We start from the raw sequence: 21,912 nt of genomic DNA, 5'->3' as shown, positions 1-21,912 counted from the left end.
GCATCACATCCTCACAGCTCAGCATCCAAGAAGGAAGAAAGGCGGTGGGGGAAAGCACCTTTTATTCATGAGTATATCTTTTTTCAGACGGAAAATCCTTACCGTGAAGCACCCAGCAGGGATTTCCTTATATACGATGAATTGGCCAAGTCATGGGCCCCACCAGCCAAGACTAACCATTGACAAGGGGAAGAGGATTGCAGGATTAATTTCGGCCAGTCATGGATCATCCCCTGTGGCTAGGTACATTCAGGCTTCTGTGGTCAAGAAATAAGAGAAATGAACTTTGGGTAGTTGATTCGGCTCAGCTGAGGTCCACGGACCAACAGCATTGGCATCAGCTGAGAATTTGCTAGAAACGCAGAATTTCAGGCCCCACCTTGCACCCAGTGAATCAGAATCTGCGTTTGAACAAGATCCTCCAGGCGAGTCTTGCGCAGCCACAGTCTGAGAAGTGCTGTGATTACCCGAGTCAAATTTTACGTGCTAGTGCTTTTGTTGTTGTTGTTGTTGTTGTCGAGGCAGAGTCTCACTCTGGTCACCCAGGCTGGAGTGCAGTGGTCCCTATAGGGAGAAGGGATTATGTCTTATCGATCTGTATAGGGAGCGGGATTATGTCTTATTGATCTGTATAGGGAGCGGGATTATGTCTTATCGATCTGTATAGGGAGAGGGATTGTGTCTTATCGATCTGTATAGGGAGCGGGATTATGTCTTATCAATCTGTATAGGGAGCTTGGCATAACGGGTTCTCCACAAAGCTGCTTAAATAGATGAGGAATGACATTCTGAATGTGGACTCCTGTACCTGCTCTTGGCCTCTTTTCCTACCTTTGGCATCTATCCCTGCACTTTATTGTTTTAAATCAATTTATTTATTTATTTATTTATTTATTTATTTATTTATTTATTTATTTTTGAGACGGAATTTCACTCTTGTTGCCCAGGCTGGAGTGCAGTGGCGCGATCTCGGCTCACCACAACCTCCGCCTCCCAGGTTCAAGCGATTCTCCTGCCTCAGCCTCCCGAGTAGCTGGGATCACAGGCATGCACCACCATGCCCAGCTAATTTTTTTGTATTTTTAGTACAGATGGGGTTTCCCCATGTTGTTCAGGCTGGTCTCGAACTCCCAACCTCAGGTGATTCACCTGGCTCGGCCTCCCAAAGTGCTGGGATTATAGGCATGAGCCACCACGCCTGGCTGATTTTTTGTATTATTAGTAGATATGGGGTTTCTTCATGTTGGCCAGGCTAGTCTCGAACTCCTGACCTCCAGGTGATCCACCCGCCTTGGTCTCCCAAAGTGCTGGGATTACAGGCGTGAGCCACTGTGCCCAGCCTATTTATTGTATTGTATTGTATTGTATTTATTTTATTTTTGTTTTTATTTTGAGATGGGGTCTCACTCTTTCACCCAGGCTGGAGTGCAGGGGTGTGATCACAGCTCACTACAGCCTCAACCTCCTGGGCTCAAGCGTTCCTCCTACCTCAGCCTCCAGAGTAGCTAGGACCACAGGTGTGAGCAAACCACACCCAGCTAATTATTTATTTTAAAATTCTTTCAATGTTTTTGTAGAGGTGGGGTGTCATTTTCTTGCCCAGGCTCCTCTCAAACTCTTGGGCTCAAGTGATTCTCCCTCCTTGTCCTCTCAAAGTGCTGGGATTATGGCGTGAGCCGCTGCACCCAGCCTATCCCTGCACTTTATTAGAGGTGCCAATTTTCTTTCTTTCTTTTTTTCTTTTTTTCCAAATGGAGTCTCACTCTGTTGCCCAGGCTGGAGTGCAGTGGCATGGTCTCGGCTCACCACAACCTCCGCCTCCCAGGTTCAAGAGATTCTCCTGCCTCAGCCTCCCGAGTAGCTGGAACTACAGGCGCCCGCCAACACGCTGGGCTAATTTTTGTATTTTTACTAGAGTCGGGGTTTCACCATGTTGGCCAGGCTGGTCTTGAACTCCTGACCTCGTGATCGGCCCGCCTCAGCCTCCCAAACTGCTGGAATGACAGGTGTGAGTCACCACGCCCGGCCCAGATGCTCCAATTTTCACTTCTTGACCTGACCAGGCACCTTAAAATGTCCACACTCAAAACCTGACTCTCAAGTGCTTGAAGCCAAAGACATCTTTGTCCTTAGAAAACAAAATTCCTGGCCGGGCGCGGTGGCTCAAGCCTGTAATCCCAGCACTTTGGGAGGCCGAGACGGGCGGATCACGAGGTCAGCAGATCGAGACCATCCTGGCTAACACAGTGAAACCCCGTCTCTACTAAAAATACAAAAACTTAGCCGGGCGAGGTGGCGGGCGCCTGTAGTCCCAGCTACTCGGGAGGCTGAGGCAGGAGAATGGCGTAAACCCGGGAGGCGGAGCTTGCAGTGAGCTGAGATCCGGCCACTGCACTCCAGCCTGGGTGACAGAGCGAGACTCCGTCTCAAAAAAAAAAAAAAAAAAAAAAAAAAAAAAGAAAACAAAATTCCTCCCATAGTCTGCAGTCATGAAAGCTTCTGGCGGTGTGGACGTGTACTCGCTTTGACAGTCCTGCTGTATGTGTAGCTTTTGTTGTGAGCCACCTCAAATGCTTTTTTTGGAAGTAGGTGTGGTATAAATAATAAATAAATGAGTGAATATCTGGAAGTGTGGCTGTTTTTATTTAATCATGGGAGAATGTGGTTACCTCTGCGATAAGTCCCTCTGGCCAAGAGTAAACAGGATGGCCCGGCCCCTGTCTAGAATCTAAAAGCTGCAGGCTGATACAGAGGACGGGTGGGGTAGGGGCTGGTTTGGGACTCGGCCTTCCTTTTTGGTGCAGCTTGCTGGTTGCGTAGTAGGTGAGTTTCAGAGAGAAAAAGGTCTGAGGCCTCATCACTGCCATCAGAGCAACTGTCTGTGTGATGAAAGGATCCCTCTGCCTGGGCCTCAGTTTCTCCAAGTGCATAACAAGGAATTCGGGTTAGATTGCCTCAAAAGGCCCTTTCAACTTGGCTGGTGTGTGTGTTTTGGGGGAGAGGGTCTGTGAGGTGCTTCCCAAAGTGAGGGTGGGGCTGTCCATGTAGGGCAGAGGGGACAGGTAATGGCACCCTGACCACTTTCCTTCTCAACTACCTGCGGCCGTGGGCCTCTCACAGGAGCTGGGAAGGAGCTGAGGGGAGGGCTCACTGGCCCCCCTGCTGTAGAATGATGTGGTTCCCATTCTTGAGGCTGTTCCCTCCAGGGCAGGAGGCTCAGCAACAGAGAGACCCTGGCCCCTGCTCTGTGCTTTTGGCTCGGGGGACTGTCCCCTCCATGCTCCAAGTGGATTCAGTGGCCAGCCTCTTCCCCACCCGGCCCCAACCAGGACAGAGCAGGCAGGGAGGGAGGAAAAGGGTGCCAAAGGGGGGTGCTTGGGGCACAGACAACCCTCAGGTGCCTGGGGGATCTGAGGGGATCCTAAGTGATGAGACAGCAGCAGGGGGGCCCTCCACAGTGCCCTGGTGGAGGAGAACAGGGGCTCACATTTGCTCGGCTGCCCAGGCTGCAGTACAGTGGTATGACCACGGCTCCCTGCAGCCTCCATCTCCCAGACTCAAGTGATCCTCCAGCCTCAGCCTCCTGAGTAGCTGGGACTACAGACATGTGCCAAGATGCTGGTTAATTTTTATTTTAAATGGAGATGGGGTCTTGCTATCTTGCCCAGGCTGGTCTCAAACTCCTGGACTCCAGCGATTCCCCAACCTCAGCTTCCCAAAGTGCTGGGATTGCAGGCGTGAGCCCCACGCCTGCAGCATTGCTGGCTTTGAAAACGAAGATGGGAGCAACAAGCCAAGGGATGCAGGTGACTGACTGCCTGTAATTAGCGCAGTGGGTCATGCCTGACTGCCTGTAATTAGCGCAGTGGGTCATGCCTGACTGCCTGTTCTCCCCATCCTCTGCGGCCCTCTTGGCTTCTGTATCACCGTCACGCGTAGCAGGGCCAGGCTTGCTGAACTGAACCAAAGCAAGAAGAGGAGGGAAGGGCTGTGAGAAGCGTCCATCATGAGACTCTGTGTCCTCACCTCCCAGGCCTGGCCTTGCCTCGCCTCACCTGGGGCAGCAGCTTGACATGTGGGTTTTCAGGACTAAGCCTGAAGATCAGCCAGAGGGAAGCTCCTCACCCCTCTGACCCAGCCTTTCCTTCCCCGAGGCTTTGTGGCCACAGTCCTGGAAGACAGAGACGCACTTTGGACTAGCCTCCAGGAGTCAGGCCCTTCACTTCTTTCTTTCTTTTTTTTTCCACCTAAATTTATTTTATTAAAATAACATAAAATTGAGGGACCATCAGATAACTGTATTTTGTCAGGTGCAATAAAAACAAAATTAAAACCCAAATCATCAAGAAAACTTGTATTCCTGGCTTCCTTGTATACACAAGATGTGACTAGAGAAACAAGGCTGGCCCTGCGGCCCCACCCCATAGGGGCAGCTCCTGGAAGACAACGTTCAGCATGACGGAAGACTGCTCCCTGAGAGGGCCGAGATGGGGACTGGCTGGGGGCCTCACCTGGAAAACCATCCCAATGCACTGGACACCTCAGAAGCTGTGAAAGGAGGACGCGTGCCCTAAGAAAAGTCCCATAGTACCAAAGCAGGCTCCTTCGGGCGGCCAAAGCCTCGGCAGTCCTGGGCTGTTTGGTGCCTTATGTGCAAAACGTCTGGCGCTGCACGACTCTCTGAAGAAAGTCTCGCCTGTGACATGCATTCCTCCAGAAGCTGATTTCCAAAATCCCATGTGTCTCCACATCAGGGCTGGGCTGCCCGCTACCTTACTTCCTCGAAATACTCATGGAGCCAACGGCTGGGCTGGGCCCCTGCGTTTTGTACCACCATCAACACCCACTTGCGCATCTAGAGAAGGCTGGGCCTTGAGCACGGGGGACGTGGGGAAGGAGCAGGACGCACCAGCACTGCAAATGGCTTCCTTCTCCCAGGGCCCAAAGGAACAGAAAAGAAGGCACCATGAAGTTGAGGCCCTGTGAGCAGTCTAGAAGGTCCTTAGCAGCAGCTTCTCTGAAAACATGTGTTCTGCCTCCGGAGAAAGGGAGCAGAAAAGTGGTGCCTGTTGGCTTCTCTTCCTCCCCTGGCAGCCTGAGGGCAGGTGCAAAGTCAACCAGAACACAGGCAGCCTCGGGGACGTGGTCAGCGTGCAGGCATCGACATCCTCGGTGTGGGCTGCCCGGTGCAAGGGTGGCTTGGAAGGGGACGTGGTCAGCGTGCAGGCATCGATATCCTCAGTGTGGGCTGCCCGATGCAAGGGCGGCTCGGAAGCGCTCCGGCTGATCTTCGGTAGAGAGTGTTGGAGCAGCTCAATGGAAGACAGGATCTGGGGAAAAGAGGCCTCTCTCCCTTTACTTTCTTCACACAGTCAGCGACCAGCCTCTTCATCGCTTTGGGGCAGTTCTTACATAGCTTACTAAGATGTGGGGAGGCATCCCTCGGCCCACCACGAAGATGATCTGATCTCGGTTGTTGGTGTGAGAGTAAGGAAGCTCCCCTGTCATTGGCTCATACGACACGATGCCATAGGAGTGGACATCCGACTGGAAACTGAATGGGTTGTTATCCTGCATTCAGATCACCCCGGGACCATCCACAGGACAGAGCCAGCAGGTTGTTCAACCTGCTGAGAACCACTCCAGCGTGACTTTACTGTTGCCAAACCAAAATCTCCAGTTTTCACTGTTAGGCCTTCATGGGGAAATGTATTGTTGGATTTCATGTCTCTGTGGATGATGTTCTTTGCATGCAAATAGTCCATTCCCTGAGCCGTCTGCCGGGCAGTGTCCATTAGCTGGAACATCTGAAACTTGGTCTCCTGGACACGCAGGTGTTTGTAGAGGCTGCTGCCCTCGCACCACTGGGTCACAATTGCCAGGTTGTCCTTTGTCACGTACCCCATGAAAAGCAGAATGTTCACACACCGTGTTTTGCACAGAACAGCCACCTCATTCCTGAAGGCCTGGAATTGCTCTGGGGTTGGGTTGACAACCTTTAGGATGTTTACTGCAACGTCTCCGTGCATGTGCCCTTATAAACAGTTCCAAAAGAGCCTGACCCAGTCTGAGTGGACAGCATCACTTCACTGGCTTCTGTTTCCCAGTAAGAGCTTGAGTCTCTCTGTCCACGAGGCCTAATTTTGTTTTTCGCCTGGGTCCCGGATACTGGTGCCCGCTCTCTCTGTGCTGGCACGGGTGTTTTCGGCTGTGACCAGCCTGTTGGGCTCAGATTGTTGGGGCTACTGGACAGGGCTGAAGGTGAGGCTGACTCGCTGTGACTTCGAATTGCATCCTCAATCATCCTGCTGTCCACAGGCAGGGTGGTGCTGACCATGTGGACGTTAGTGTGGACGTCGACCCATGTGGACATTAGTGTGGACGTTGACCTCGGCCTCTGGGAGAGGGAACCTTCAGATGAGGGGCTGGAGGTGTTAAAGGTGAAGGCGTGAGGTGTAGAATACCTGTGCTGAGAACTAACAGGCATCCTGGAAACTTGAGGCCCGGCTGCATCACGACACATAGTCAAAGAAGGTAGAGCTGGGACTCCACTATCAGCAATAGTGGAATTTGGAAACAATAGGAGTTGTCTGATATTACTCCAGTCCACACACATAGTAGGTACTTTGGTGCTACAGTGCTCATGAAATCTGTAGCCACACGTCTGACACCGAAATCCATTGAGCAGGAATTTCACGACCAGATGTCACAGAAGGCAAAGCTTCAGGAGCATGCGTCGAGCAAAGCTGTGTGTTGTCAGCGGAACACGATCCAGGAAATCTACTTGAAGTTCTTCTCCAATCAAAGAGGCAGCATCAGTATTCCAATCTAAGCTGCTTTTTGACCTTCGTGTTGGTGGAGAAGTCTGAACACTGCACAGCGCTCTGGTTGCAGGCCCCTCACCTCGAGGGCTTTCATAAGGCAGTCGTGCAAGCTCATTCCATTTCGCACATGGACCACTGTTCTTTCCTTGTTTGGCAAGAAAACACGGGTAGTGTTGCTTGTCTTAGAAGGATCTGTGCGTTTGCCATCATCTGATGCCCGGCGCTGATCCCGAACTGCTGAACTTATGGCAGGAGAAGTGCAGCTGGAGCCATCAAACCACGGCATCTTGAATCCAAAACCCGGCTGATCGTCTTCAGGGGCTCCCTAGCCATGTGCTCCACTGATGCAGCTTAAACAATTCTTCACACTAGTCCCTGTCTCGGCCCGGGGTGAGGCGGCGGGAGGAGTGGTCGCGTTAAGTCCCCAGCCGGGGCACAGACCCGAGCAGCCCAGCGTCGGAGCCTGCGCCTCAGGGCACTTGGCGCCCCAAAGCCGGGGAGCCACAGGCCCTTTTTGGGGCCAAAGGGAGGCAGCAGAAACCCTCCCTGCCTCCTGGCCGTTCTCCTCTTACTCCCCCATCTAGGATGGCGGCCCAAGCGCCCGCGTTCTTTTTTCTTTGAGAGAGGATCTCACTATGTTACCCTGGCTGGCGTTGAACTCTGGGCTCAGGGATCATCATCGGTATCAGCCCGGTGGACGACAGGTTGACCACGCCGAGCTCCCGCACCGGCGCCACCGCCAATCCCACCGAAATCCCCACGCACCGGTAATCCGCCGGCGTCACGCCAGTCCCCACGCCGAGCATCACGCCAGTCACGCAGTCACGCCGAGCGCCGCAGCGAGCTCACGCCAGCGTCCGCGCCGAACTCACGCCAATCACCGATCGCACCGATCACCGATCCGCAGTTCCACCGGCGTCACCGAGCTCCGCGTCGATCCCGTACCGGCGTCGCGCCGGTATCACGCCGATCACCGGCGTCACCGGCGTCACGCAGGCTCCACAGCCGAACTCACGCCAGCGTCACCGATCACGCCAGTCACGCCGATCACGCCGAGCTCCCGCACCGATCACGCAGTTCCCGCCGGCGTCGCGCCAGCTCCATTGCTCTTCTTGAATGTACCTGGAATCCTGATCTGAACTGAGTGGTTGGCTGAATTTTCCTCTTTTTTTGCCTCTCTCCAGGCTGAGAGATGAGCCCTGATAAGGAGCAGATTGCTCAGTTATAGAACATTTACAGCCTTGTGTTGTAGAGAACAGTTTACAAAGCCCCTTCCTGCTTATTTCATTTAGTTGCTGCCAGTCGGCAAGATGGATGCCATAATCATCATCTCCACGTCACAGCCGAGAAAACCAAGGCTCAGGGAGATCCGAGAAAACCAAGGCTCAGGGAGATCCGAGAAAACCAAGGCTCAGGGAGATCCGAGAAAACCAAGGCTCAGGGAGATCCGAGAAAACCAAGGCTCAGGGAGATCCGAGAAAACCAAGGCTCAGGGAGATCCGAGAAAACCAAGGCTCAGAGAGATCTGAGAAAATCAAGGCTCAGGGAGATCTATTTTCTGTTGTTGCTATAACAACTTAACACAAATCGAGCATCTTAAAACCACACAAATGGGGTGGGCACAGTGGCTCATGCCTGTAGTCCCAGCACTTTGGGAGGCCGAGTCTGGTGGATCATTTGAGGTCAGGAGTTCAAGACCAGCCTGGCCAACCTGAAAAAACCCTTTCTTTACTGAAAATACAAAAATTAGCCGGGTGTGGTGGTGCGCACCTGTCGTGCAGTTACTCAGGAGGCTGAGGCAGGAAAATCGCTTGAACCCGGGAGGCGGAGGTTGCAGTGAGCTGAGATCGCACCACTGCACTCCAGCCTGGGCAACAAGAGCAAAAACTCCATCTCAAAAACACAAAACAAAACAAAAACCCCACAAATGGATTAGGTCACAGTTCTGTGATTGGGAGGTCCAGGCACAGCCTGGCTCACTGCTTCACAAAACCAAAATCAAGGTACAGGCCAGGCTGATCTGCCTCCAGTCCTGTGCAGGCTACTGGTGAAATTCAGTTGCATGTGGTTTGGGATGAAGGGCTTGTTTCCTGCTGGCTGCCACCTGCAGGCCTTTCTCAGCTTCTAGAGGCCACCTGCGGCCCTTGGCTTGTGGCTCCGTTCCTTCATCTTCGAAGCCAGCAGTGGTGGCTCCTGCTCATGCCTCCAAGCTCTCTGGCCTCCTTTGTGTCTCATGTGTCTTCTGCCTTTATCCAGAGCGAGTTTTCCACTTTTGAGGGCTCCCGTGATTAGACTGGGTCCACTGGGATAACCAAGGATATAACCTCGCTCACATTTGCAAAGTCCACTTTGCTGTGTGGTGTAACACAGTCATAAGTTCTGGGAATTAGGGCACGGACACCCCGGGGACCGTGATTCTGCCTACCACAGAGCGGCTTCCAAACCTGTCGCCGAGCTCGTAAGTGGCAGAGGTGGAAGCTGAAGATCCTCTGGCTATTGAACTCTTTCCACCACACCCCTGCTGCTTTGGGCCATCGTTCACGTCATCCCAGCTGAGCTCAGGAAGAAGACCGTCTCGAGGAGTATTTCTGCAGGCCCTCGGTCACCCGGACTGGCTCCTCACCCTTGTGACTGTCCCAGTAGTTATCTGAAAGTCAAAACTCATTCATACAAGATGGGGCTAAGGCAAGTCGAGGCGTCTCTGCCTGTTTCCGTCGTAGAAGCCTCCAGGAAGGCCTCGTGTCGCCGGTAGATGTCCTGATGTCCCGTGCACACGGGGAGCCCACTTCCTCTCCCTTCCAGCCTGGGCAGAGTGAAAGAATGAGCTGGAGATTCCAAAATAAACCCGGATCCCTGACTGAGGCAGACATGACCCCTCCAACGTCTGCCTCTGGTCCTCAGTAAAAGTATACTTATTCTTTCCCATTAGGAATTTCCCCCTACAAGCAGATTGGATTCTAAATACCTTTCATTCATTTACGATTCATTCACTCATGATCGTACCCCTGCTTCGTGTGCGGCACATTCTAGACACTGCAGATCTATCAGTGAACAGAAGAGACAGGAATCCCTGCCTGGTGGAGCCTGCATTCTGGCTGTGGCAGGGTGGGGGTTGACAGGAATAACCACAATATATGAGTTAATTATGTCATGTGTTAGAAGGTAATAAGAGCTATTAAAAATAAAAGAGGATGACAGGATAAGGGGATCAGAAGTGCTGGTGGGAATGCAGACTGCAGTGGTAAATATGGGGGACAGCCGGGCATGGTGGCGCACGCCTGTAGTCCCAGCATTTTGGGAGGCCAAGGCGGGTGGATCGCCTGAGGTCAGGAGTTTGAGACCAGCCTGGTCAACATAGTGAAACCCCATCTCTACTAAAAATACAAAAATTCATTGGGCATGGTGGCGGGCACCTGTAATCCCAGCTACTCAGGAGGCTGAGGCAGGAGAATCGCTTGAACCCTGGAGGTGGAGGTTACAGTGAGCCAATATCACACCATTGCACTCCAGCCTGGGCGACAAGAGTGAGACTCTATCTCCAAAAAAAAAAATATATATATATATATATATATCTATATGGGGGACAAGGTGGGTTTCACTGAGAAGATGAGGTTTGAACAAAAACTTGAAGGAGAGATGTAGCGAAATGGATACTCGAGGTGGGAACGTTCCACGTAGAGGGGCAGCCATGCAAAGTCCCTGAGGCAGAAGCGTGCTTGACATATTGGAGGAACAGCCGGGAGCCGAGCGGCACTGGAGAGCATGGCCACTATAAGGACTTGGTTTGAGCGGAACAGGAAACCCGTGTGGGGCTTTGAATGAAGGAACGACTTGTAAAAAGTTCTTGAGTTTCCACGGAATGCTCATGCAGGCGGCCGTGGGAACATCCTGGTCCTTATGCTGATAAGCCAGAGGCAAGGTGAATGGCTGGCTGGGCTGGGTGGAGGCTTCCTGGAATGTAGCCTTGGGAGAAATGTGGACGCTGAGGCCGGTGGGCCGTGGCCTCGGGCCAGCTCCGTGGATGAGGGAGTGGTTGTGGGCCATGCTGATTGACCTGATATCTTCAGCCAACTGGATGAGGACAGAGACTGATGCTCTCCAGCGTCTCACAAGCTGAGCCACAGAAACACCTGGCGTCCCAGCCAGGAGATGGGAACCACCTGCTCTCACATCAGAGAATCAGCAACAAGTCAAGCTTCGTGAGGGGCATCCAGGCGGAACCGTCTAGGTTTCAGTATAAGTCACCAGCTACAAAGCCAAGCAAAGTCATGATTGTCCCGTTGGAGCTTTAAGTGAGGGAGACCCTGAGGGGCTGTGTAGATGACTCTGGACATGAACAGGCCCTGCTGGATGGAAGTGACACAGGGCCAGCTGTGTCTAGCATAAGATGTGGTGGAGGCGTTGCCGTTCCCTTTGTCCCAGATGCTGTCTTGATTGTGTTGATCCACAAAAACCATGATTACAGGGGCTTTCAGAGTTTCTTTTTTTTTTTTTCTTTTGTAGAGACGGGGTCTTGCCATGTTGCCTAGGCTGGTCTCCAACTCTTGCGCTCGAGAGATCCTCCCACCTTGGCCTCCCAAAGTGCTGGGATTCCAGGTGTGAGCCATCATGGCCGGCTCAGAGTTTCAACCCCAGCTTTCTGTCTTGCCCCTCCGAGCACCCTTCCCCGGGAGCAACTCTTTTTGTGCTCCACCGACAAGAAGCTCTTCTTCCTTGAGGGTTTCGGGACAGAGCACACTGGGGAGAAGACACCTGTGTCTCTGCGGGGCAGCTGCTCCAGTCAGCGGTGCCTGGCGGGCCGAATCCCCGCCTGGGGAGCAAGGAGCTGGACCCAACAGATGAACCTTCTGGGAAGCTGCATTCTTGATGGTAAATGCAGAGATCAGATCCTCACAGGGAGGAAACAGGCGATGCCAATGGCACCTACATATATGACTTGAAGTGCGGAGAGAAAAGCACAGCAGAAAATATGCTAAAACACGAGCAAGTTATATTTCCAGGGCGGGGGCTTATTGGTAATATTTTTTCCTTCCTTACAATTCATATGTCTTCCAAGTATATATTTTTCATATCTCTCAAGTGCTCTGTAATGAGAGGAAAACAATGAAATTATTACATTTATAATTATAGTGGCAGAAGATGTAACCCGGTATAAAGAAGAACTCCCTGAATGGGGACTGATAAAAAAGGAGTCACTGGCCGGGCGTGGTGGCTCACGCCTGTGATCCCAGCCCTTTGGAAAGCTGAGATGAGAGGATTGCCTGAGGCCAGGAGTTGGAGACCAGCCAGGACAACACAGTAGATTCTGTGTGTGTGTGTGTGTGTGTCTCTCTCTCTCTCTTTTTTTAATGGAGTCTCTCTTTATTACCCAGGCTAGAGTGCAGTGGCACGATCTCAGCTCACTGCAACCTCCACCTGCCAGGATCAAGCAATTCTCGTGCCTCAGCCTCCCGAGTAGCTGGGAGTATAGGCACCTGCCTACAACTGGCTGATTTTTTGTATTTTAGTAGAGATGGGGTTTCACCATGTTGGCCAGACTGGTCTTGAACTCTTGACCTCAAGTGATCTGCCTGCCTTGGCCTCCCAAAGTGCTGGGATTACAGGCGTGAGCCACCGTGCCTGGCCCAGACCATGTCTCTATAATTTTTTTTTTTAAAGGAGTCTTCAGTGAGGAGGCTCTGCAACCTCTCTATCCTCAAGACGGACACATGCTGCAGTGCCTGGGAGGACTGGCACGTGCTTAGAGGCCTGGGGTAGAGTGGCTGATCTCTTTAAAATTATTTTACTTTATTTTATTTTTTTAGAGACAAGGTCTCACTATGTTGCCAAGGCTGGTCTCGAACTCCTGGGCTTAAGAGATCCACCCACCTCAGCCTCCCAGAGTGCTGGGATTACAGGCATGAGCCACTGTGCCTGGCCCATTTTATATATTTATTTATTTATTTTTCTTTTCATTATTTATTTATTTATTGAGACGGACTTTTGCTCTTGTCGCCCAGGCTGGAGGGCAATGGCGCCGACCTCGGCTCACTGCAACCCCCACCTCCTGGGTTCATGGATTCTCCTGCCTCGGCCTCCGGAGTAGCTGGGATTACAGGTGCCCCTATGCCCAGCTAATTTTTTTATTTTTGTAGTAGAGGCGAGGGTTTCATATTGGCCAGGCGGGTCCTCAAGCTCTGACCTCAGGTGATCCCACCTGCCTTGGCCTCCCAAAGTGCTGGGATTACAGGCGTGAGCCACCGGGTCCGGCCATTTTTAAATGTTTTTATAGAGTCAGGGTCTCACTGTGTTGCCCAGGCTGGTCTCAAACTTCTGGGCTCAAGTGACCCTCCTGCCTCAGCCTCCCAAAGTGCTGGGATTAGAGGCGTGAGCCACCGCGCCTGGCCAAGTATGTCTATGACTGGGGAAACCCAGAACCAGGAGCCACTCACTGTCCCTTCCCTGCAAATTCCAGACACTGAAGCTGTGAAGAGTCGGCTGGAATGAGCTCGGAGGCCCCTCCAGCGTGGATCGTCTGGTTCTGGTTTCCCTATGAAGTCAGAGGCCAGGATCTCTCACTCCAGATTCTCTGACTGTGTCCCAACTGCCCTGGTCACTGCTCTTCTGGGATGAAGCGTCTTGAGTGTTTTCGTGGCCTCCTGTCAATAGAAGTATATTTTCTTGGCGAGGCTGATGGCTCAAGCCTGTCCAGCACTTTGGGAGGCGGCGGGTGGATCATGGTCAGGAGATCAAGACCATCCTAGCTAGCAGTGAAACCCCGTCTCTACTAAAATACAAAACTTGGCTGGGCGTGCGTAGCACACCTGTAGTCCCAGCTACTCAGGAGGCTGAGGCAAGGAGAATCCCTTGGGCCTGGGGCTGGAGCTTTGCAGTGAGCGAGATCCGCCACTCCAGCCTGGGTGACACAGCCGAGACTCCGTCTCAAAAAAAAAAAAAAAAAAAAAAAAGTAAAATATTTTCTTCCCTTTCCCAGACTGTCCCAGGGGAGACTTCTCCGCCTTCTTCTTCTTGTGGAACAGTCCTGTGCAGCCCTACTCCGCTCAGCTTCATCCCAACAACCCAGGAAGCGGGAAGCACTTAGGCAGCACTAAGCCCCGGGAAACAGAGCCGAGCAAGACGAGGTCCCGTCTCAGCCAGAACTTACTCACAGGGAGAATTTCAAGCGGTGAAAATGTATCACGGCTTGCAGCGGGGGAGATAGGACAGTGAGTGGCCTCTACGTACCTGGCCCAGCTCATCCTCTCTGAGCAGGTGACATTGGAATAAAGAATTTCATTTGCTGAGCGTGGTGGCCCACACCTGTAATCCTAGCACTTTGAGAGGCTGAGGTGGGAGGATCACTTGAGCCCAGGAGTTCCAAACAAGCCCGGCAACGTGGAGAAACTTTGTCTCTACAAAAGATACAAAAATTAGGCTGGGTACAATGGCTCGTGCCTGTAATCCCAGCACTTTGTGAGGCCAAGGTGGGTAGATCACCTGAAGTCAGGAGTTTGAGACCAGCCTGGCCAACATGGTGAAAACCTGTCTCTACTAAAAATACAAAAATAAGTTGGGTGTGGTGGCGCACACCTGTAATCCCAGCTACTCAGGAGGCTGAGGCCGGAGAATCACTTAAACCTGGGAGTTGGAGGTTGCAGTGAGCTGAGATCACGCTGCTGCACTCCAGCCTAGGGGACAAGAACGAGACTCCGTCTGAAAAAAAAAAAATTAGCTGGGTATGGTAGTATGCAGTGTACTCCCTGCTACTCCTGAGGCTGAGGTGGGAGGATCCCCTGAGCCCAGGAGGTTGAGGCTGCAGTGAGCTGTGATCACACCACCACACCCCAACCTGGGTAACAGTGAGACTCTGTCTCAAAAAAAAAAAGAAAAAAAAAAGGATATTTCGTGATACTTCTCTGTTGATGTGTGTCCCTCCCTTTGTCTGAGGGAACTGTGTCTCAGTCCGCAGATCTCAGAGGTCACACAGCGCCTGGTATGTAGACAGAGCTCGCAGACGTGCGCTGAATGCATGGCTGGACAGCGAGACCGGGGAGGGGATGGTCCCACCATCCTCTGCACTGTTCAGACCCATGAGGGGCTCAGAGTCCAAGTCCAGGGAGGCAGAGTCCTCCCAGGGCCCCTCGACGTATCACCTAAGAGCGCACAGGAGTCGGGAGAGGCTGAAGAACTTGCCCCACGGCACTGCCAGCTGGGCGGCACAGCTCCCTGGCGAGCTCAGCACAGCGGCGGGAACCAGAGGTGAAGGGCAGAGCCTTGAACGTGGCTGTGTGTGGCCTCGGGCACCTCACCCAGCTCTCCAGCTTTGAGAGTTGGGTAACTTGCCCGACTCTCACTGGGCACCTACCTCATTGAGCTCTGTGAGGATTAAATCGAGATAAAATATGTAAAGAACTCAGCAGGGAGGTGGGCTGAGAAAAAGGGAGCAGCCAGCATGTCTGTTTCTGCAGCGCCCCAGGCACCAGGGCCTGCCAGTGGCGCATGGAAATGGAGTTGACCTCGTGGGCTCCCTTCCCATCTCCCAGGGTGTGGGGCGGCGACAGCCCCAAGCAGGAGGCACAGACTTCCAGGGAGGAGGAGACGAGGCTGGTACATTTTCCACCTTACTCCAAGCCTTCACCCACATCCTGACTTCTTCAAAAGGATTATTGGATAAACAATATAAAGGCATTAAAACAAACTTTAAAGGAAAAACAAGTCACCTATGACCTCAGCATTCTAGCCCGACAAGGTTGTTTTTTTCCTGTCTAGTTTTTCCAGTTTGTCCAGGCCTGTACATACTTTATTTTGCTTTTGTTTTTGTTTTTTTTTTTTTTTGAGACGGAGTCTCGCTCTGTCGCCCAGGCTGGAGTGCAGTGGCCGGATCTCAGCTCACTGCAAGCTCCGCCTCCGGGGTTCACGCCATTCTCCTGCCTCAGCCTCCCGAGTAGCTGGGACTACAGGCGCCCGCCACCTCGCCCGGCTAGTTTTTTGTATTTTATAGTAGAGACGGGGTTTCACCGGGTTAGCCAGGATGGTCTCGATCTCATGACCTTGTGATCCACCCGTCTCGGCCTCCCAAAGCGCTGGGATTACAGGCTTGAGCCACCGCGCCCGGCCTCATACTTTATTTTGCTGTAGTCACAGTCATTATTTATTTTTTGCTTGTGTAATATTTTTATCATAAATGTTCATTCATAAGTCTTCATAAGTAGAATTTTTTCTTTCCCCCTTTGGGACAGAATTTTGCTCTTGTCACCCAGGCTGGAGTGCTGTGGTGCAATCTCGGCTCACTGCAACCTCCGCCTCAGGTTCAAGTGGTTCTCTTGCCTCAGCCTCCCAGTAGCTGGGACTACAGGTGTGCACCACCACGCCCATCTAATTTTTGTATTTTTAGTAGAGACAGGGTTTCGCCATGTTGGCCAGGCTGGTCTCAAACTCCTGAACTCAGGTGATACACCTGCCTCAGCCTCCCAAAGTGCTGGGATGACAGGCGTGAGTCACCACGCCTGGCCCATAAGGAGAATTTTTAATGGCAGCCTGATATGCCACCAACCCAATGTGCCATCAGTTATTTCTTCATTATTCTCTTGTTGGATATTTTCTTCTTTTTGCTGTTGAAGAACAACATATGTGTACATAGTTTTATTTTATTTTATTTTATTTTATTTTATTTTGAGTCAGAGTCTCACTGTATTGCCCAGGCTGGAGTGCAGTGTGGTGATCTCGGCTCACTGCAACCTCCACCTCCTGGGTTCAAGCGATTCTCGTGCTTCAGCCTCCTGAGCAGCTGCGACTACAGGCATGTGCCACCACACACAGCTAATTTTTGTATTTTTACCAGATAAAAGGTTTCACCATGTTGGCCAGGCTGGTCTCGAACTCCTGGCCTCAAGCGATACACCTGTCTTAGCCTCCCAAAGTGCTGGGATTGTGAGCATGAGCCACTCACCCAGCCCAAAATTCCTTATAGCTAGATTGCTCCCAAGAGTGGAATAACTTACACTTGTCTAGCAGCATGTGAGCACCCTCCAACCAGCTCGGCGTGGACTTTTGTGCTGTTAATATGATTGCATCTTGTCAGTTTCATCTGGTGCAGTGTGGCGGTGTGGTGTTATTCACTGTTGAACTTCCTCTCAAATAAAATTTAGTTCATATTTTTTGCTGATTATCAGTTTTTGTTTTTGTTTGAGACAGGGTCTGGCTCTGTTGCCCAGGATGGAGTGCTATGGTGTGATCTCAGCTCACTGCAGCCTTGATCTCTCAGGCTCAAGTAATCCCCCTACCTTAGCCTCCTGGGTAACTAGGACTACAAGCCTGTGTCACCAGGCCTAGCTTTAAAAAAAAAAAAAAAAGTGGCCAGACGTGGTGGCTCACGCCTGTAATCCTAGTACTTTGGGAGGCTGAGGCAGGCAGATCACAAGGTAAGGAGATCGAGACCATCCTGGTCAACATGGTGAAACCCCATTTCTACCAAAAATACAAAAATTAGCTGAGCATGGTGGCACATGCCTGTAGTCCCAGCTACTTGGGAGGCTGAGGCAGGAGAGTTGCTTGAACCCAGGAGGCAGAGGTTTCAGTGAGCCGAGATCACACTACTACACTCCAGCCTGGTGACAGAGCGACACTCCATCTCAAAAAAAAAAAAAGTTTAGCTGGGCACGGTGGCTCACGCCTGTAATCCCAGCACTTTGGGAGGCCGAGGTGGGCGGATCACGAGGTCAGGAGATCGAGACCATCTGGCTAAAACGGTGAAATCCCATCTCTACTAAAAACACAAAAAATTAACCGGGCGAGGTGGCGGCGCCTGTAGTCCCAGCTACTCGGGAGGCTGAGGCAGGAGAATGGCAGTGAACCCGGGAGGCGGAGCTTGCAGTGAGCCCAGATCGCGCCACTGGACTCCAGCCTGGGCGACAGAGCGAGACTCCGTCTCAAAAAAAAAAAAAAAAAAGTTCAGTAGAGACAAGGTCTCATTATGTTGCCCAGTCTGGCCTCAAACTCCTGAGCTCAAGTGATCCTCCCACTTCAGCCTCCCAAAGTGCTGGAATGACAGGTCTGAGCTACCATACCTGGCCTGCTTATCAGTCTTATTAGCTATTTGTGAACATTGTCTTTTGTCATATTTGCTGCAAGCTTTTCCTCCAGTCTATCTTTTTCTTTTTCAAGATTACATTTTGAAAAAGTTATAAAAGCAATACATGTTTATGGTAGAAAATCTGAAAAATAGAGAAAAAGTCATAAAATATATGCCACCACTTAAAATTAACCTTTATTATCCTGTTTGTCTGCCTGTTTTTGAGACAGGGTCTTGCTCCGTCCCCGAAGCTGGAGTGGTGTGAGCGTGGCTCACCGCAGCCTCGATCTCCCGGGCTGAAATGACCCGCTGGCATGAGCCGCTGTGCCTGGTGTCATCATCCCCCTTTCAAAACCCACTGTGAAAAGATAATTTGACTCTATTGGGAAGTGAAGATGTGGACTGGTCGTTGGATGATGCTGAGTAATTTTTGTTCGTTTTCTTGGGGGTGTAATAGCAGGGTCGATGCATGTTTTCAAAATCCCTTATCAGTTTACACGCTTACTGGAGTATTTACAGGAAAATTCATGTGATGTCTTGGATTTGCTTTTAAAAACTCCAGCACACAAATAAATAAATAAATAAATAAATAAAAGATTGGGGAAAATCAGATAAAATCAAATTGGCAGTATTTGTTGATACTAGATCATGGATATATGGGTATTCGTTTCGTTGTTCTCTCTACTTTTATGCATATTTGAAGTTGTCGTCTCGGGAGGACTCCCAGGCTTAGCCAATCCCGTCTCCTTGGCTGACTTTCACACTCCTCACTCCCGTTTCGTTTTTCCTCCTCAGCATTTCATCACGACCTGCCATTCTAAACGCGTTCTTATGTATCTGGTCATGTTGGCTTCTTACCTCTCCCCAGCTGGAATGTGAACTCCATCAGGAAGCAATTTTACTCTGTTTTCTTCTCCGCCCTCGCTATCAACAGTGCCTGCATATTCAAATAATTATCACATGATAAACAAACTCACTGTTAACATTTTTCTTCAGTTGTTTTTTGGTTTTTTCTGAGACTGGCTCTCACTCTGTCACCCAGGCTGGAGTACAATGGCATGATCTCAGCTCACTGCAGCCTCAACCTCACAGGCTCAAGCGATCCTCCCACCCCAGCCTCCCAGCTCAGACTATAGTCATGAGCCACCATGCCCAGCCAATAAAAACTTTAAAAGATCTTTCTAAACCATCAAAGTTGGAGGCATTAGGGATTTTTGTTGTTACTACTCATTTCACTTTTCTTTTTTTTCTTTTTCTTTTTTTTTTTTTTTTTTTTTTGAGACGGGGGTCTCACCCTGCCCCCCAGGCTGGAATACAGTAGAGCGATCTCAGCTCACTGCAACCTCTGCTTCCTGGGTTCAAGTGATTCTTCTGCCTCAGCCTCCCAAGTAGCTGGGATTACAGGTGCCCACCACCATCCCTGGCTAATTTTTGTATTTTTGGTAGAGACAGCGTTTCACCATGTTGGCCAGGCTGGTCTTGAACTCCCAACCTCAGGTGATCCACCTGCCTCAACCTCCCAAAGTGCTGGGATTACAGGCCTGAGCCACAGCACCCAACCATCATTTCTTAACGAGCATACATTTAAATTTCCAGGCAGTCATACTTAGTGACTGCTTCACAAATATGAAATAGCACACCAATATTTAAAGAAATGAGCAAACCCTGTTTTTAAAAATTTACACACACCGAAAAACGACGTGGAAAACCTAGGCCCACTTTTAGGATCGCCCGCTACACAAAACAAATAAGGAAAAGGCTAATCTTTGAGGAAAATATCCTATAAAATATACCTGAGGGAAGAAAGCCCCTATCATGAAGAAACGGTTAGAGCTATTAGATTTCCTCTGCGGTACTTTTATCACTTTTTAAGAGAATCCATCACAGGTCTTCACTCTCTGGCCAGCCTGGACACAGATGTGCATGGCCCCCCCCAGCAAGGAGCAGGAGGAAAGCCCCTCTGCTTCCTGTCTCAGGCTTCTCCCACTTACTCGCCCGCCCCCAGCCTTGGCCCGTCTAGTGGTTCCCTGGGCCGACTCGGTCGCCCCGCCAGCCCGTCCTCCTTCACTCAGGCACACGCTGTTTCCACGCCCAGGAGCCTGGCTCGCTTGCAGAGCTATAAAAGCAGACATCCGCCGGGCGTGGTGGCTCACGCCTGTAATCCCAGCCCTTTGGGAGGCCAAGACGGGAGGATGACCTGAGGTTAGGAGTTCGAGACCAGCCTTGCCAACATGGTGAAACCCCATTTCTATTAAAAATACAAAAAACTAGCCAGACGTGGTGGCAGGTGCCTGTAATCCCAGATACTCAGGAGGCTGAGGCAGAAGAATCGCTTGAACCCGGGAGGCGGAGGTTGCAGTGAACCAAGATCGCACCACTGCACTCTAGCCTGGGCAACAGAGTGAAACTCCATCTCAAAACACAAAACAAAACAAAACAAAAACAAACAAAAACACACACACACATCAGGCTGGCTTCCGTAGCTCATGCCTATAATCCCAGCACTTTGGGAGGCCGAGGCGGGGACGATCCCTTGAGGCCAGGAGTTCAAGATCAGTATGGACAACATGGCAAGGCCCCGTCTCTACTAAAAATACAAAAAAATTAGCTAGGTGGGGTGGTGCTTGCCTGTGGTCCCAGCTACTTGGGAGGCTGAGGTGGGAGGATCGCTTGAGCCCAGAAAGTGGACAGAGGTTGCAGCGAGCTGAGATGACACCACTGCACTCCAGCCTCGGTGACAGAGTGAGACTCTAAGTCACAAAAAAACCAACAAAATACAGACATCGCCCCCACCTCCTTTGCCCGCCTCTGCAGACTCCCACCCTGAAGGTCTGGGGGAGGGAAGGAGTTTGTCTTTTCCAAAGCCCTCTGTGGTTTTCGGACGAGCGGATTTAGGGACACTGTACTCTTTTGCTCCTCCTATGGACCCCGGAACCCACCACAGTGCCTGGCTAAATTGCACGTGCTTAAATAAATGTGGAACAAATGAACCAACTGACCTCTTTTGATGTTCCCAGCCATTTTGTGAGGCAGAGGATCAAAGGGGTACTATTGTCCCCATTGCCAGAGGCCTGGGGAGGTGACGGGCATTCCCCAAGGTCGCAGATGGGGGGCCAGAGGCTGCCTCCCTCCACCAGGCTGATTTCCAGAGGCTTAAGGTGGGGGCTGAGTTTAAGGAGGGGAGAAAGGAAACCGCATCCCATTACCTAGTGGGTACAGAGGAGTAGGGGCAAGGGAGAGAAAAAAGGAGAGAGAAAGAGAGAGAGGGAAAGAGAGAAAGAGAGAAAGAGAGAGAGAGAGAAAGGGAAAGAGAGAGAGAAAGAAAGAAAGAAAGAAAAAGAAAGAAAGAAAGAAAGAAAGAAAGAAAGAAAGAAAGAAAGAAAGAAAGAAAGGAAAAGAAAGAAAGAAAAAAGAAGGAAGGAAGGAAGGAAAGAAAGCAAGCTAGCAAGCAGGCATTGGGCTGCAAATCCTATCTCTGGGCAGCAGGTCTGGGCCACTCGTCCCTGCAGCATCAGATGCTTGGTTTGGAGTCAGAGCTCTGAGCCCAGAGTCCCTGCGGAAAACACATCCTTCCACTGACTGTGGCCTCTGTCCCACAACCTCCCCCCTCCCCAGGGCTGTGTGTGTTTAGACAGCTGCCCTGCATTTTTAGAACAATTTTTAACTTGTAGGCTGTACCTGCGGAACCAGAATGTCTGGCCAAGACCTGTTACCTAACAGCCTCCGACCATTTGGCTGCCAACAGCAACTACAGCTCTGGCCCAAGGCAGGTGTGGGCTGACCGAGCCAGGCAGGGCAGGAGGTGAAAGGAATGGGTCTCCTGCCCACCCCGAGGGCTGAGCCCCCACTTGCGGTGAGGGAAAGCTGAGAGGAGTGGATCTAATCTGATTCCTCCACTCAGAAGCCCTTAAAGTGCAGTTTTGTTTTAAGCCTTCCTGAAGGATTCGGGCTAGATCTAGAAAAGAACCTCACCGTGGAGGATGTACGAAGTACAACACGTGACCCTGAAGACGGGACGCTCTTCTCTGTACCTCTGAG

General features: G+C 51.2%; 2 pseudogenes; one reads left to right on the top strand and one right to left on the bottom strand.

The window, feature by feature from the left end:
- Positions 1 to 4,143: 4,143 nt before the first annotated feature.
- LOC100998917 lies at positions 4,144 to 7,049 on the bottom strand (annotated as a pseudogene).
- Positions 7,050 to 14,893: 7,844 nt separating this feature from the next.
- Positions 14,894 to 21,912, top strand: part of LOC116273690 — a 9,375-nt pseudogene continuing 2,356 nt past the window's right edge.

The sequence above is a fragment of the Papio anubis genome, chromosome 2 (assembly GCF_008728515.1).
Source record: "Papio anubis isolate 15944 chromosome 2, Panubis1.0, whole genome shotgun sequence".
NCBI lineage: Eukaryota > Metazoa > Chordata > Mammalia > Primates > Cercopithecidae > Papio > Papio anubis.
The sequence above is the reverse complement of the archived record's forward strand: the minus strand, read 5'-3'. Positions and strand labels throughout refer to the sequence as shown.